This window comes from Triticum aestivum, chromosome 7D (genome assembly GCF_018294505.1).
Source record: "Triticum aestivum cultivar Chinese Spring chromosome 7D, IWGSC CS RefSeq v2.1, whole genome shotgun sequence".
Lineage (NCBI taxonomy): Eukaryota > Viridiplantae > Streptophyta > Magnoliopsida > Poales > Poaceae > Triticum > Triticum aestivum.
Genome location: NC_057814.1, coordinates 171,482,323 through 171,497,953, shown reverse-complemented (window position 1 = coordinate 171,497,953; position 15,631 = coordinate 171,482,323). Strand labels below are relative to the sequence as shown.

General features: G+C 47.4%; 1 pseudogene; it reads left to right on the top strand.

Annotated features, from left to right (window-relative positions):
- Positions 1-13,655: 13,655 nt before the first annotated feature.
- LOC123165424 (uncharacterized) lies at positions 13,656-14,968 on the top strand (annotated as a pseudogene).
- The last annotated feature ends 663 nt before the right edge of the window (positions 14,969-15,631 follow it).

The window sequence follows — 15,631 nt, the reverse complement described above, 5'->3', positions numbered from 1 at the left end:
GGCAGCCGGCCAAGAGGAGAGGCGCGCCATAGGGGGAAGTCCTACTCCCACCGGGAGTAGGACTCCTCCTTTCCTTGTGGGAGTAGGAGAAGGGAAGGGGGAAGGAGAAAGAAGGAAGGGTGCGCCCCCCTTCCCTAGTCCAATTCGGACCAGACCATGGGGAGGGGTGCGGCCACCTTTTGAGGCCTTTCTCTCCTTTCCCGTATGGCCCATTAAGGCCCAATACGAATTCCCGTAACTCTCCGGTACTCCGAAAAATACCCGAATCACTCGGAACCTTTCCGAAGTCCGAATATAGTCGTCCAATATATCGATTTTTATGTCTCGACCATTTCGAGACTCCTCATCATATCCCCGATCTCATCCGGGACTCCGAACTCCTTCGGTACATCAAAACTCAATAAAACTGTCATCGTAACGTTAAGCGTGCGGACCCTACGGGTTCGAGAACTATGTAGACATGACCGAGACACATCTCCGGTCAATAACCAGTAGCGGGACCTGGATGCCCATATTGGCTCCCACATATTCTACGAAGATCTTTATCGGTCAGACCGCATAACAACATACGTTGTTCCCTTTGTCACCGGTATGTTACTTGCCCGAGATTTGATCGTCGGTATCTCGATACCTAGTTCAATCTCGTTACCGGAAAGTCTCTTTACTCGTTCCGTAACACATCATCCCGCAACTAACTCATTAGTCACAATGCTTGCAAGGCTTATAGTGATGTGCATTACCGAGTGGGCCCAGAGATACCTCTCCGACAATTGGAGTGACAAATCCTAATCTCGAAATACGCCAACCCAACAAGTACCTTTGGAGACACCTGTAGAGTACCTTTATAATCACCCATTTACGTTGTGACGTTTGGTAGCACACAAAGTGTTCCTCCGGTAAACGGGAGTTGCATAATCTCATAGTCATAGGAACATGTATAAATCATGAAGAAAGCAATAGCAACATACTAAACGATCGAGTGCTAAGCTAACGGAATGGGTCAAGTCAATCACGTCATTCTCCTAATGAGGTGATCTCGTTAATCAAATGACAACTTATGTCTATGGCTAGGAAACATAACCATCTTTGATTAACGAGCTAGTCAAGTAGAGGCATACTAGTGACACTCTGTTTGTCTATATATTCACACATGTATTATGTTTCCGGTTAATACAATTCTAGCATGAATAATAAACATTTATCATGATATAAGGAAATATATAATACTTTATTATTGCCTCTGGGGCATATTTCATTCATTTTTTATTATAGAACTTGGCTTCTATATTCCAACAATGGGCTTCCTCAAATGCCTTAGGTCTTCGTGAGCAAACAAGTTGGATGCACACCCACTTAGTTTCTTTTGTTGAGCTTTCATGCATTTATAGCTCTAGTGCATCTGTTGCATGGCAATCCTACTCCCTGCATTAACATCAATCGATGGGCATCTCCACATAACCCCCATCATTATATTCTATTCCACCCATAGTGCTATATCCATGGCTCACGCTCATTTATTGCGTGAAGGTTGAAAAAAGTTTGAGATTACTAAAGTATGAAACAATTGCTTGGCTTGTCATCGGGGTTGTGCATGATGAGAGCATTCTTGTGTGACGAAAATGGAGCATGACTAAACTATATGATTTTGTAGGGATGAACTTTCTTTGGCCATGTTATTTTGAGAGGACATAATTTCTTAGTTAGTATGCTTGAAGTATTATTACTTTTATGTCAATATTAAAGCTTTATCTTGAATCTTTTGGATCTGAATATTCATACCACAATTAGGAGAATTACATTGAAATTATGCCAAGTAGCATTCCACATCAAAAATTCTGTTTTTATCATTTACCTACTCGAGGACAAGCAAGAATTAAGCTTGGGGATGCTTGATACGTCTCCAACGTATCTATAATTTTTGATTGTTCCATGCTATATTATATTCTGTTTTGGACATTAATGGGCTTTATTATACACTTTTATATTCTGTTTTTTTTCTATTTCAGAGTTTCGCAGAAAAAGAATATCAAACGGAGTTCAAACGGAATGAAACCTTCGGGAACGTGATTTTCAGAACGAACATGATCCAGAGGACTTGGACCCTACGTCAAGACATCAACCAGGAGGGCACGAGGTAGGGGGCGCGCCTACCCCCTGGGCGCGCCCTCCACCCTTGTGGGCCCCACGTTGCTCCACCGATGTACTTCTTCCTCCTATATATACCTACGTACCCCCAAACTACCAGATACGGAGCCAAAAACCTAATTCTACCGCCGCAACCTTCTGTACCCTTGAGATCCCATCTTGGGGACTTTTCCGGAGCTCCGCCGGAGGGGGCATCAATCACGGAGGGCTTCTACATCAACACCATAGCCTCCCCGATGATGTGTGAGTAGTTTACCTCAGACCTTCGGGTCCATAGTTATTAGCTAGATGGCTTCTTCTCTCTTTTTGGATCTCAATACAATGTTCTCCCCCTCTCTTGTGCAGATCTATTCGATGTAATCTTCTTTTGCGGTGTGTTTGTTGAGACCGATGAATTGTGGGTTTATGATCAAGTTTATCTATGAACAATATTTGAATCTTCTCTGAATTCTTTTATGTATGATTGGTTATGTTTGCAAGTCTCTTCGAATTATCAATTTGGTTTGGCCTACTAGATTGATCTTTCTTGCAATGAGAGAAGTGCTTAGCTTTGGGTTCAATCTTGCGGTGTCCTTTCCCAGTGACAGTAGGGGCAGCAAGGCACGTATTGTATTGTTGCCATCGAGGATAACAAGATGGGGTTTATATCATACTACATGAGTTTATCCCTCTACATCATGTCATCTTACTTAAAGCGTTACTCTGTTCTTATGAACTTAATACTCTAGATGCATGCTGGATAGCGGTCGATGTGTGGAGTAATAGTAGTAGATGCAGGCAGGAGTCAGTCTATTTGTCTCGGATGTCATGCCTATATACATGATCATACCTAGATATTCTCATAACTATGCTCAATTCTCTCAATTGCTCAACAATAATTTGTTCACCCACCGTAATACTTATGCTCTTGAGAGAAGCCACTAGTGAAACCTATGGCCCCCGGGTCTATTTTCCATCATATTAATCTCCCGTCAACAAGTTATTTCTAGCGTCGTCTTTATTTTGCTTTCTTTACTTTGCATCTTTATCATAAAAATACCAAAAATATTATCTTATCATATCTATCAGATCTCACTCTCGTAAGTGACCGTGAAGGGATTGACAACCCCTTTATTGCGTTGGTTGCGAGGATTTATTTGTTTGTGTAGGTGCGAGGGACTCATGCGTGGCCTCCTACTGGATTGATACCTTGGTTCTCAAAAACTGAGGGAAATACTTACGCTACTTTGCTGCATCACCCTTTCCTCTTCAAGGGAAAACCAACGCAGTGCTCAAGAGGTAGCACTTGGTCGCCACCCGGACATTGTCAGTCGGGGTGCCAAGGATTCGGAGATCACCGGGGCCTCCGACTACGAAATTATTGTTTAAGTCCCACCCTCGTGGGATTACCGAAGGGTCGGGGTGCCGCGTGTTGGGAATCGTAGCATAATTTAAAAATTTTCTACGCTCACCAAGATGCATCTATGGAGTCTACTAGCAACGAGGGGAAAGGAGTGCATCTACATACCCTTGTAGATCGCGAGCGGAAGCGTTCCAATGAACGTGGATGACGGAGTCGTACTCGTCGTGATCCAAATCACCGATGACCGAGTGCCGAACGGACGGCACCTCCGCGTTCCACACACGTACGGTGCAGCGACGTCTCCTCCTTCTTGATCCAGCAAGGGGGAAGGAGAGGTTGATGGAGATCCAGCAGCACGACGGCGTGGTGGTGGATGTAGCGGGTCTCGGCAGGGCTTTGCCAAGCTTCTGCGAGAGAGAGAGAGAGGTGTTGCAGGGGAGGAGGGAGGCGCCCAAAGCTGTAGGTTGCTGCCCTCCCTCCCCCCCCTTTATATAGGCCCCCTGGGGGGGCGCCGGCCCAGGGAGATGGGATCTCCAAGGGGGGGCGGCGGCCAAAAGGGGGGGAAGGGGTGCCTTTCCCCCCAAGGCAAGGGGGAAGCTCCCCCCTAGGGTTCCCAACCCTAGGCGCACGGGGGGAGGCCCAAGGGGGGCGCCCCAGCCCACTAAGGGCTGGTTCCCTTCCACTTTCAGCCCACGGGGCCCTCCGGGATAGGTGGCCCCACCCGGTGGACCCCCGGGACCCTTCCGGTGGTCCCGGTACAATACCGGTAACCCCCGAAACTTTCCCGGTGGCCGAAACTTGACTTCCTATATGTAATTCTTCACCTCCGGACCATTCCGGAACCTCTCGTGACGTCCGGGATCTCATCCAGGACTCCGAACAACTTTCGGGTTTCCGCATACATATATCTCTACAACCCTAGCGTCACCGAACCTTAAGTGTGTAGACCCTACGGGTTCGGGAGACATGCAGACATGACCGAGACGCCTCTCCGGTCAATAACCAACAGCGGGATCTGGATACCCATGTTGGCTCCCACATGTTCCACGATGATCTCATCGGATGAACCACGGTGTCGAGGATTCAATCAATCCGTATGCAATTCCCTTTGTCAATCGGTATGTTACTTGCCCGAGATTCGATCGTCGGTATCCCAATACCTTGTTCAATCTCGTTACCGGCAAGTCTCTTTACTCATACCGCAATGCATGATCCCGTGACTAACGCCTTAGTCACATTGAGCTCATTATGATGATGCATTACCGAGTGGGCCCAGAGATACCTCTCCGTCACATGGAGTGACAAATCCCAGTCTCGATCCGTGCCAACCCAACAGACACTTTCGGAGATACCCGTAGTGCACCTTTATAGTCACCCAGTTACGTTGTGACGTTTGGCACACCCAAAGCACTCCTACGGTATCCGGGAGTTGCACGATCTCATGGTCTAAGGAAAAGATACTTGACATTGGAAAAGCTCTAGCAAACGAAACTACACGATCTTTTATGCTATGCTTAGGATTGGGTCTTGTCCATCACATCATTCTCCTAATGATGTGATCCCGTTATTAATGACATCCAATGTCCATAGTCAGGAAACCATGACTATCTGTTGATCAACGAGCTAGTCAACTAGAGGCTTACTAGGGACACGTTGTGGTCTATGTATTCACACATGTATTACGATTTCCGGACAATACAATTATAGCATGAATAATAGACAATTACCATGAACAAACGAATATAATAATAACCATTTATTATTGCCTCTAGGGCATATTTCCAACAGTCTCCCACTTGCACTAGAGTCAATAATTTAGTTACATTGTGATGAATCGAACACCCATTGCGTCCTGGTGTTGATCATGTTTTGCCCTAGGGAGAGGTTTATTCAACGGATCTGCTACATTCAGGTCCGTATGTACTTTACAAATATCTATGTCTCCATTTTGAACACTTTCACGAATGGAGTTGAAGCGACGCTTGATATGCCTGGTCTTCCTGTGAAACCTGGGCTCCTTCGCAAGGGCAATAGCTCCAGTGTTGTCACAGAAGAGAGTCATCGGGCCCGACGCATTGGGAATCACCCCTAGGTCGGTAATGAACTCCTTCATCCAGACTGCTTCCTGTGCTGCCTCCGAGGCTGCCATGTACTCCGCTTCACATGTAGATCCCGCCACGACGCTTTGCTTGCAACTGCACCAGCTTACTGCTCCTCCATTCAAAATATACACGTATCCGGTTTGTGACTTCGAGTCATCCAGATCTGTGTCGAAGCTAGCGTCGACGTAACCCTTTACGACGAGCTCTTCGTCACCTCCATAAACGAGAAACATATCCTTAGTTCTCTTCAGGTACTTCAGGATATTCTTGACCGCTGTCCAGTGTTCCATGCCGGGATTACTTTGGTACCTTCCTACCAAACTTACGGCAAGGTTTACATCAGGTCTGGTACACAGCATGGCATACATAATAGACCCTATGGCCGAGGCATAGGGGATGACACTCATCTTTTCTATATCTTCTGCCGTGGTCGGGCATTGAGCCTTGCTCAATTGCACACCTTGCAATACAGGCAAGAACCCCTTCTTGGACTGATCCATACTAAACTTCTTCAATATCTTGTCAAGGTATGTACTCTGTGAAAGACCAATGAGGCGTCTTGATCTATCTCTATAGATCTTGATGCCTAATATATAAGCAGCTTCTCCAAGGTCCTTCATTGAAAAACACTTATTCAAATAGGCCTTTATACTTTCCAAGAATTCTATATCATTTCCCATCAACAGTATGTCATCCACATATAATATGAGAAATGCTACAGAGCTCCCACTCACTTTCTTGTAAACACAGGCTTCTCCATAAGTCTGTGTGAACCCAAACGCTTTGATCATCTCATCAAAGCGAATGTTCCAACTCCGAGATGCTTGCACCAGCCCATAGATTGAGCGTTGGAGCTTGCATACTTTGTTAGCATTCTTAGGATCGACAAAACCTTCCGGCTGCATCATATACAACTCTTCCTTAAGGAAGCCGTTAAGGAATGCCGTTTTGACGTCCATCTGCCATATCTCATAATCATAGTATGCGGCAATTTCTAACATGATTCGGACGGACTTCAGCTTAGCTACGGGTGAGAAAGTCTCATCGTAGTCAACCCCTTGAACTTGTCGATAACCCTTAGCGACAAGTCGAGCTTTGTAGATGGTCACATTACCATCTACGTCCGTCTTCTTAAAGATCCATTTGTTTTCTATGGCTCGCCGCTCATCGGGCAAGTCTGTCAAAGTCCATACTTTGTTTTCATACATGGATTCTATCTCGGATTTCATGGCTTCTAGCCATTTGTCGGAATCCGGGCCTGCCATCGCTTCTTCATAGTTCGAAGGTTCACCGTTGTCTAACAACATGATTTCCAGGACAGGGTTGCCGTACCACTCTGGTGCGGAACATGTCCTTGTGGACCTACGAAGTTCAGTAACTTGATCCGAAGCTTCATGATCATCATCATTAACTTCCTCCCCAGTTAGTGTAGGCACCACAGGAACATTTTCCCGCGCTGTGCTACTTTCCGGTTCGGAAGGGGTGACTATCACCTCATCAAGTTCCACTTTCCTCCCACTCAATTCTTTTGAGAGAAACTCCTTCTCTAGAAAGGACCCGTTCTTGGCAACGAAGATCTTGCCCTCGGATCTGAGGTAGAAGGTATACCCAATAGTTTCCTTAGGGTATCCTATGAAGACGCATTTTTCCGACTTGGGTTCGAGATTTTCAGGTTGAAGTTTCTTGACATAAGCATCGCATCCCCAAACTTTTAGAAACGACAGCTTAGGTTTCTTCCCAAACCATAATTCATACGGTGTCGTCTCAACGGATTTCGACGGAGCCCTATTTAAAGTGAATGCGGCAGTCTCTAAAGCCTAACCCCAAAATGAGAGCGGTAAATCGGTAAGAGACATCATAGATCGCACCATATCCAATAGAGTGCGATTACGACGTTCGGACACACCATTTCTCTGAGGTGTTCCAGGCGGCGTGAGTTGTGAAACTATTCCACATTTCCTTAAGTGTGCACCAAACTCGTGACATAAATATTCTCCACCACGATCTGATCGTAAGAATTTTATTTTCCTGTCATGTTGATTCTCAACTTCACTCTGAAATTCCTTGAACTTTTCAAAGGTTTCAGACTTGTGTTTCATTAGGTAGACATACCCATATCTACTTAAATCATTAGTGAGAGTGAGAACATAACGATATCCTCCGCGAGCCTCAACACTCATTGGACCGCACACATCGGTATGTATGATTTCCAATAAGTTGGTTGCTCGCTCCATTGTTCCGGAGAACGGAGTCTTGGTCATCTTACCCATGAGGCATGGTTCGCACGTGTCAAATGATTCGTAATCAAGAGACTCCAAACATGGAGCTTCTTCATGCGCTTGACACCAATGTGACCAAGGCGGCAGTGCCACAAGTATGTGGGACTATCGTTATCAACTTTACATCTTTTGGTATTCACACTATGAACATGTGTAACATCACGTTCGAGATTCATCAAAAATAAACCATTGACCAGCGGGGCATGACCATAAAACATATCTCTCAAATAAATAGAACAACCATTATTCTCGGATTTAAATGAGTAGCCATCTCGAATTAAACGAGATCCAGATACAATGTTCATGCTCAAAGCTGGCACTAAATAACAATTATTAAGGTTTAAAACTAATCCCGTGGGTAGATGCAGAGGTAGCGTGCCGACGGCGATCACATCGACCTTGGAACCATTCCCGACGCGCATCGTCACCTCGTCCTTCGCCAGTCTCTGTTTATTCCGTAGTTCCTGTTTTGAGTTACAAATATGAGCAACCGCACCGGTATCAAATACCCAGGAACTACTACGTGTACTGGTAAGGTACACATCAATTACTTGTATATCACATATACCTTGGGTGTTGCCGGCCTTCTTCTTGTCCGCTAAGTATTTGGGGCAGTTCCGCTTCCAGTGACCACTTCCCTTGCAATAAAAGCACTCAGTCTCGGGCTTGGGTCCATTCCTTGACTTCTTCCCAGTAACTGGTTTACCGGGCGCGGAAACTCCCTTGCCGTCCTTCTTGAAGTTCTTCTTACCCTTGCCCTTCTTGAACTTAGTGGTTTTATTCACCATCAACACTTGATGTTCTTTTCTGATCTCCCCTTCCGCTGATTTCAGCATTGAATATACCTCGGGAATGGTCTTTTCCATCCCCTGCATATTGTAGTTCATCACAAAGCTCTTGTAGCTTGGTGGAAGCGACTAGAGGATTCTGTCAATGACCGCGTCATCCGGGAGATTAACTCCCAGCTGAGACAAGCGGTTGTGCAACCCAGACATTCTGAGTATGTGCTCACTAACAGAACTGTTCTCCTCCATTTTATAGCTGAAGAACTTGTCGGAGACATCATATCTCTCGACCCAGGCATGAGCTTGAAAAACTAATTTCAGCTCCTCGAACATCTCATATGCTCCATGTTTCTCAAAACGCTTTTGGAGACCCGGTTCTAGGCTGTAAAGCATGCCGCACTGAACGAGGGAGTAATCATCAGCACGTGATTGCCAAGCGTTCATAACGTCTTGGTTCTCTGGGATTGGTGCTTCACCTAGCGGTGCTTCTAAGACATAATCTTTCTTGGCTACTATGAGGATGAGCCTCAGGTTCCAGACCCAGTCCGTATAGTTGCTACCATCATCTTTCAGCTTGGTTTTCTCTAGGAACGCGTTGAAATTGAGGACAACGTTGGCCATTTGATCTACAATACATAGTGTAAAGATTTTTAGACTAAGTTCATGATAATTGAGTTCATCTAATCAAATTATTTAATGAACTCCCACTCAGATAGACATCCCTCTAGTCATCTAAGTGAAACATGATCCGATTTTAACTAGGCAGTGTTCGATCATCACGTGAGACGGACTAGTCAAGATCGGTGAACATCTCCATGTTGATCGTATCTTCTATACGACTCATGCTCGACCTTTCGGTCCTCCGTGTTCCGAGGCCATGTCTGTACATGCTAGGCTCGCCAAGTCAACCTAAGTGTATTGCGTGTGTTCCGAGGCCATGTCTGTACATGCTAGGCTCGTCAACACCCGTTGTATGCGAACGTTAGAATCTATCACACCCGATCATCACATGGTGCTTCGAAACAACGAACCTTCGCAACGGTGCACAGTTAGGGTGAACACTTTCTTGAAATTATTATAAGGGATCATCTTACTTACTGCCGTCGTTCTAAGCAAATAAGATGCAAAAACATGATAAACATCACATGCAATCAAATAGTGACATGATATGGCCAATATCATTATGCTCCTTTGATCTCCATCTTCGGGGCACCATGATCATCTTCGTCACCGGCATGACACCATGATCTCCATCATCATGATCTCCATCATTGTGTCTTCATGAAGTCGTCACGCCAACGATTACTTCTACTTCTATGGCTAACGCGTTTAGCAACAAAGTAAAGTAATTTACATGGCGTTATTCAATGACACGCAGGTCATGCAAAATAATAAAGACAACTCCTATGGCTCCTGCCGGTTGTCATACTCATCGACATGCAAGTCGTGATTCCTATTACAAGAATATGATCAATCTCATACATCACATATATCATTCATCACATCTTCTGGCCATATCACATTACATAGCACTTGCTGCAAAAACAAGTTAGACGTCCTCTAATTGTTGTTGCAAGTTTTTACGTGGTTTGTAGGTTTCTAGCATGAACGTTTTTTACCTACGTATGACCACAACGTGATTTGCCAATTTCTATTTACCCTTCATAAGGACCCTTTTCATCGAATCCGTTCCGACTAAAGTAGGAGAGACAGACACCCGCTAGCCACCTTATGCAACTAGTGCATGTCAATCGGTGGAACCTGTCTCACGTAAGCGTACGTGTAAGGTCGGTCCGGGCCGCTTCATCCTACAATGCCGCCGAAACAAGAAACGACTAGTAGCGGCAAGAAGAATTGGCAACATCAACGCCCACAACTGCTTTGTGTTCTACTCGTGCATAGTAACTACGCATAGACCTGGCTCATGATGCCACTGTTGAGAATCGTAGCATAATTTAAAATTTTTCTATGCTCACCAAGATGCATCTATGGAGTCTACTAGCAACGAGGGGAAAGGAGTGCATCTACATACCCTTGTAGATCGCGAGCGGAAGCGTTCCAATGAACGTGGATGACGGAGTCGTACTCGTCGTGATCCAAATCACCGATGACCGAGTGCCGAACGGACGGCACCTCCGCGTTCAACACACGTACGGTGCAGCGACGTCTCCTCCTTCTTGATCCAGCAAGGGGGAAGGAGAGGTTGATGGAGATCCAGCAGCACGACGGCGTGGTGGTGGATGTAGCGGGTCTCGGCAGGGCTTTGCCAAGCTTCTGCGAGAGAGAGAGAGAGAGGTGTTGCAGGGGAGGAGGGAGGCGCCCAAAGCTGTAGGTTGCTGCCCTCCCTCCCCCCCTTTATATAGGCCCCCTGGGGGGGCGCCGGCCCAGGGAGATGGGATCTCCAAGGGGGGGCGGCGGCCAAAAGGGGGGGAAGGGGTGCCTTTCCCCCCAAGGCAAGGGGGAAGCTCCCCCCTAGGGTTCCCAACCCTAGGCGCATGGGGGGAGGCCCAAGGGGGGCGCCCCAGCCCACTAAGGGCTGGTTCCCTTCCACTTTCAGCCCACGGGGCCCTCCGGGATAGGTGGCCCCACCCGGTGGACCCCCGGGACCCTTCCGGTGGTCCCGGTACAATACCGGTAACCCCCGAAACTTTCCCGGTGGCCGAAACTTGACTTCCTATATGTAATTCTTCACCTCCGGACCATTCCGGAACCTCTCGTGACGTTCGGGATCTCATCCAGGACTCCGAACAACTTTCGGGTTTCTGCATACATATATCTCTACAACCCTAGCGTCACCGAACCTTAAGTGTGTAGACCCTACGGGTTCGGGAGACATGCAGACATGACCGAGACGCCTCTCCGGTCAATAACCAACAGCGGGATCTGGATACCCATGTTGGCTCCCACATGTTCCACGATGATCTCATCGGATGAACCACGGTGTCGAGGATTCAATCAATCCGTATGCAATTCCCTTTGTCAATCGGTATGTTACTTGCCCGAGATTCGATCGTCGGTATCCCAATACCTTGTTCAATCTCGTTACCGGCAAGTCTCTTTACTCATACCGCAATGCATGATCCCGTGACTAACGCCTTAGTCACATTGAGCTCATTATGATGATGCATTACCGAGTGGGCCCAGAGATACCTCTCCGTCACACGGAGTGACAAATCCCAGTCTCGATCCGTGCCAACCCAACAGACACTTTCGGAGATACCCGTAGTGCACCTTTATAGTCACCCAGTTACGTTGTGAAATTTGGCACACCCAAAGCACTCCTACGGTATCCGGGAGTTGCACGATCTCATGGTCTAAGGAAAAGATACTTGACATTGGAAAAGCTCTAGCAAATGAAACTACACGACCTTTTATGCTATGCTTAGGATTGGGTCTTGTCCATCACATCATTCTCCTAATGATGTGATCCCGTTATCAATGACATCCAATGTCCATAGTCAGGAAACCATGACTATCTGTTGATCAACAAGCTAGTCAACTAGAGGCTTACTAGGGACACGTTGTGGTCTATGTATTCACACATGTATTACGATTTCCGGACAATACAATTATAGCATGAATAATAGACAATTACCATGAACAAAGAAATATAATAATAACCATTTATTATTGCCTCTAGGGCATATTTCCAACACCGCGGCCGACTGCTGTCCAGCAGATCATGCTCCCGAACAATCAGGTTGTGCTCAATCTGAGCCAGCCGGGCAAGCTCCGCCAGAATCTCCTGACGTGGGCCTTAAGGGCCTTGTTAGCCGACGAATCACCCAGAATGGGGGTGTGAAGGACCCGCTCAGCCGCCTCACGATGTTCTTTGGTGGCCGGGTCCTCATCAGCTACGCTTCCACCTATTGTTGTAGTTGGGTCGGCAACAGCCTTCCCGCGACTCGGTTCGGGCGGTGGCGTGACAACCATGAAGGCTTCTACCACGGATGTCTATGATCCGCAGATCTCTTCTCCAAGAGAGGATAAATAGACTCAGAGTCCATCATCCCCACGAGCCAACTCGCGGGATGACCGAACTAAGGACGAGGTTTGCCGAATTGCTTCCAGCGACAACGCGACGCCAGCTGCCGACTGGTATGACGATGGGAGCTGTAAGCCCAACACCCCCGAGTCATTGACTCAATAGGGGGTGCCCGAGCCGGCATGTCAGCGCTATTCAACCAGGCATCAGGATGCCATGCCGACACGTCGATGGGGAACTCGAGAACTCTGAAGCGGATGCTGCCAGCAGGAACCGATGATGAAGCCAAACGCAACATATCATCGTTAGACGCTTGCTCCATGATGGGAGCCAACTGTCGTGGATATAACCCTGACAATACTGGGGGGTTATGAATGTAGAGGCAATCCTATCTAGTGAATAGTGCGGTTGGGAGTATCACCAAGACCAGTTCAGCCCATAGTACTCACCAAAGTAGTAGAGGCCAGAAATAAGGCCAGAAATCTATGATCGTCACTCATCAGGGTACACTACCAAACCCCCAGCTTTTCCAATTCACAATCTAAGTAAGACATGTCTACGAAGAGCATCTCTAACAAATTCCATAGAAAAGGCCCGGAATTGTAAAATAACCACCGTTTTATGATGGTTTTGAGCGAAAAAATGTCCATTCCAGATCCCGCAAAACGGTGGGTCCTATAAAAATTTATACAGCTCCCCCCAAAAAAACTTGTTCCCAAGATATGGAGTTTTGGAGGTCCGGGAGTATGGTTCAAAGAAATGAACCCAGAAAAAGAAATAGGAGTTCTATTACTCAAAAAAAAATCAAGAAAGCAAACGGGAGCGGCAAACTGAACTAGGGACATTTTCGGATTCAGATAAGGAAATCTTACGCGTGCTCCATCGCCTAGTCCAGCCAGCGTCTTTAAATATCAGCACAGAGCACCTTCGCGTCCCACAACACCTTCCCAATCCCGCAGACAAACCTCTCCCAAATCCCAATCGCCCGCCCTTTCCTAGCCAGAGTAGAACCCTAGCAGCAGATCGGGCAGCCGCCGGCCGGGATGGAGGGGCTCGACGTCGACGACGTCTTCCACCACTACCGGCTGAGCCCTACGGAAGTGGAGGCCGTCACCTACTACCTGCCACGCCTCCTCTCCGGCGAGACGCTGCACGGCGCCGACAAGCTCATCCACCGCGTCGAAATCTCCGGCTGCGAGCCCAAGGATCTGGCCGCCCGATACGCGCCCGCGCCGCAGGCCGTGAGCAGCGGCGATCGGTTCTTCTTCACCACATGCAAGAGCAAGAACGGGAGCAAGCTCCAGAGCGTGCGCGGCGCCGGTAGCGGCACCTGGAGCATCCAGAAGACCACGGAGATTTGCCATGCGGGATGCAAGGTCGGCGAGATCAAGAACCTCTCCTTCAAGAAGAAGGGCAAGTCCACCGGCTGGGTCATGGAGGAGTACCGGTGCCTGCTGCCGGAGGCCACCGTCAGCGACGGGGTGAAGGTGTTCTGCAAGATGCACTTGGCTCAGCATGCTCCTGACGCGGCCCGCCAGGAATCGGAAGCGTACAAGCTTCAGCAACAGCAACGAGAGGCCGTGACCCCGAGCACACACGCGTAGAAGAGGCCAGCGCCGGCTGCCGCCGCCGATCCTCATCCGCCGCGCCCCAATAAGAGGATGCGCGGTGCCGTCCCCGTCCCAGGACCTGCCACACCGTCGTTCTTGATGTATGATGATGCAGCCAGAGCATCATCCGAATCCACTACAGCATCCAACCACTCTGACGTTGCTTCTTCCTCCCAGTCAGTTGTGCTGGAGTCCACCCAATCAGTTGTGTTGGAGTCTGTCAAGCATTACAGCCAACAACAGATTGTTCCTGAGGCTGGCTCAAGCATTGCAAGGAGCTCATCTGAAGAGGATGTCTTTGAGCCGGATGGGAAGGCAGATGGTTTTGATATCGAAGAACTAATGAGAATGATGGAAGCCGACCCAATTGAAGTTGAGCCGGTCACTGGAACCAACACTGGCGTGGAGATGGGCCAACAGGAACCTCTGTACCTGGATGCCTTGGACCAAGGCGTGCTGGAGGGTATGCTGCAGTCCGATTGCTCTGCCTTCCATGATGCTGACAAGGAGAAGAGGTACAATGCCGCGTCGGATCTTGACGCTCCATCGCTGCTTCAGGGACAGGACCACTTGTTCAAACCGCGGCCGTGCTCCTTCGATCCATTTGAAGCAGCGTGGAATGACGAAGAGGCGCTCGAGAAGGAGAAGAGGTGCAATGCTGCGGCCAATCTTCACGCTGGAGGGCACAGCAACTTCTTCTCGCCTGCAAGTGTCTATTAAATCCGATGTTGAAGTTCTTCTCAAAGTGTATACGAGGATACTCACTGGCTGATGTATTAGTTCGTCCATGTACGATCGCCACGGATGTACCTCTGAGCAATTTGCTCCAATTGTTCATGCAAGCTAGTAAAAGTGTTGTTGTTCTTCTTGCCCTTGTGATGGATTTTCTGAACCTTGCATTCGCTCCTGCACCAGTACTAATTCTGCTCTGTTTCCTGTGATGGACCATGTTAAAACTGCTCTTATCTTTTTGTATTAGGCTATAAGATAAGCAATCATGATGCAGTTATGATCTGGGCAACCGCGGATAAGTAGCAGGAGCAACTACGTTTGTAAATCAAAACTGTTTCACTGCTCTTGATAATCTGCAGAACAACTACAGGTTCATAAGTTGCAGAGCAGATTCAAGTTGTGGCAAAAATAATAATTGTTCTGTCTATTTACAGTGTGGAGTAAACAGTTATTACAGTGCTAGTGTTGATGATTTACAGTGTGGAGTAGTCATATTTTTCCTTGAAATCTAAGTGTAATCTGTCTGCCTTGTTGCTAATTGAATTTACAGTATGTAAGTGGTCTCTAAGTTCAGCAGTATTTATGTTCATGACTTTACTGAACTATGTTATCTTTTTTAACAGTGCCTTGATCTAAATAGTTGTATTTTAG